This window comes from Pinus tabuliformis, chromosome 5_1 (assembly GCF_031772625.1).
Source record: "Pinus tabuliformis cultivar Carrire ecotype Pingquan chromosome 5_1, CPIR1, whole genome shotgun sequence".
In the NCBI taxonomy this organism is placed as follows: Eukaryota; Viridiplantae; Streptophyta; class Pinopsida; order Pinales; family Pinaceae; genus Pinus; species Pinus tabuliformis.
In genome coordinates, this window is record NC_142305.1 from 382,287,168 (window position 1) to 382,289,375 (window position 2,208).

Genomic DNA, 2,208 nt, shown 5'->3' on the forward strand with positions numbered 1-2,208 from the left:
ACAAGTGGTCTCTTTTAGTTTGGCTGTGATGGATCTTCAAGGCTCCATGTTGGTCTTCAATGTCACACGTTTTCCATTGTCCTGAATCATAGGAAATTATCCTTGTTTTACTGGTCTTTGGTTTACCTCAAACTGTTTGAATCCAAAGAAGCATGTCCTTTATCCTTTAATTACCCAAAATAGAGCAGACTGCCACGTCCTTGATGTGCTGTCCACCGTTTTCATGTACCTGTGTGATGACAAAACCTTTCAAAAAGATTTGCCACTTTGTCAATCATAATTGATCAACTGAATTGTAACATGCAGCTACAGCAGTTTCGTAGCACGCTACGAAACTGCTGTGTAATTTCAAAAGCACAGTCTTCTTCCCTGCCTTTAAAAATTCACTTCGCATAGTTGATGCTTTGGACAAGGTTATGGGAACAACCTGTAAATGAGCATGATTATTAGCCTCAACTTTTCTGCACAGCGTTTAACAACATTTACGGCTAGTGCAAGGGCAGCTGGTGAAGCTTTTTGCTTGTCTCTTCTCAAGCTATTCAGTAAAACAGATAACAATTGTTGTGATATGTCTTCACTCTCATTCAAACCAAACTCATAATTGTTTGCATTGAAGCAGATACGTTTTCAGTGTGATTCTCACTAGCACTGGCAAAGAAATGTTGAAACATGTCAAGGATGAGATTATCACACTGAAGGTTCAGCATGACAATGCATGACCTGATTTTTGCGACAGTTTCTAAAATTGTTACCCTCCTTCCAAATGTGGGACTATTCATTTGATCTAGTCCCTGAAGGCTTCCAACAATCAACTGAAATATTTCCCTCATTAAATCATCATTATATAGTGCTTCAGGTGCCGTTATTCTAATGATTTCACTAATGCAAGTAACAACAATGAGCCTGACATCTTTGTCTTGGTGCCTTAGAAGCTCTGTCTTTACCAACGCACTTATGGATGGAATCACTGCATCCTGCATTATCTCAGAAGGTTACTGTTCCACCATAGATAAATAGTCCTCCACTTTCTGAAATTCCTGAACTGTACTTGAAACATTTGGTAGGGGCAACTGAAGTGGTTGTTGACAAATATCATAAATAGTCTCATGGTATTCCTTTTGGAAATCACTCTGAGAATCTCCTTCTGTTGACATCTCTGTTGTGAGATACTTCTTCTTTATGCTACTGCCAGCAGTTGTGATGAATTGAAATCATTACCAAACCTCTCTACTTGCACGATTGTCGTGTATCTTCTGCACATTCTGTAAAAACCCGAGCATTGACACAGATTGCACAGTTTTTCCAAGGCCCATTTCATCTGCAAGAATATCATTTGTATCATTCCTCCAGCTGTTGACAAGAAACTTCAATCCTGATTGAACGACCAAAACCGCTGAGTAAAATACAACTGCAAACGTGTGCAAGTACCAAGACACCTAACGACCTAATGATGAGGATAAGCGGTCGGATATGATAGACGAAGTGTATAGGCTGACAATTGTTGATGGATTTTGATGGATATGACAGCTGTGAAAGAATGGCTATGGATTCAAACAAATCCCCAGTTTCGTAGCGCAGCCAGTGCAAAATATGAATTATGCGCTACAAAATCACCTAAAACATGTTGCGCTGCGAAACTGTTAAAAAGGATTTATGTGTTGCAAGACCACTTTAAAATGATTACAGGCGCTACGAAATCACCTAGACAATTTCGGCTTTGAAATGAGTTTGGACATATGATATCCATGTGGGATGTGAGACCAATAATAGACTAAAACAGAGAATTGACCCCTTTATACATACCAACAATACTCTTAACAGGACTCCTATTCAAACTATTTAGACTCTAAAACCAGATGAAAAGACTAGACCCACACTGACTTACAACTTTGAAACCATACAAGTTGTCCAAATTGTTTTTGAAATTTTTTCAGTGATAACAAGTGCAACGGTAGGCCTTGATCATGTAACATCGTCTGTGCCACTCCCACAATACTTTTGTTCTTCCTTTCATCCACCCCATTCTGTTGTGGGTTATGAGGTGCTATTAACTCTCGTTGAATGCCTTCTGATGCACAAAATTTCTTGAATTCATTCGAAACATATTCTCCACCGTTATCGTTTCTAAGAGCTTTTACTTTCCTACCAGTATGTTTCTCGACAAGTGCTTTAAATTCACAAAATTTAGTGAACGTATGATCTTTCTTC

General features: G+C 38.8%; 1 pseudogene; it reads right to left on the reverse strand.

Moving 5' to 3' along the window:
• Positions 1-584: 584 nt before the first annotated feature.
• LOC149165038 (sister chromatid cohesion protein PDS5 homolog C pseudogene) lies at positions 585-980 on the reverse strand (annotated as a pseudogene).
• Positions 981-2,208: the final 1,228 nt, after the last annotated feature.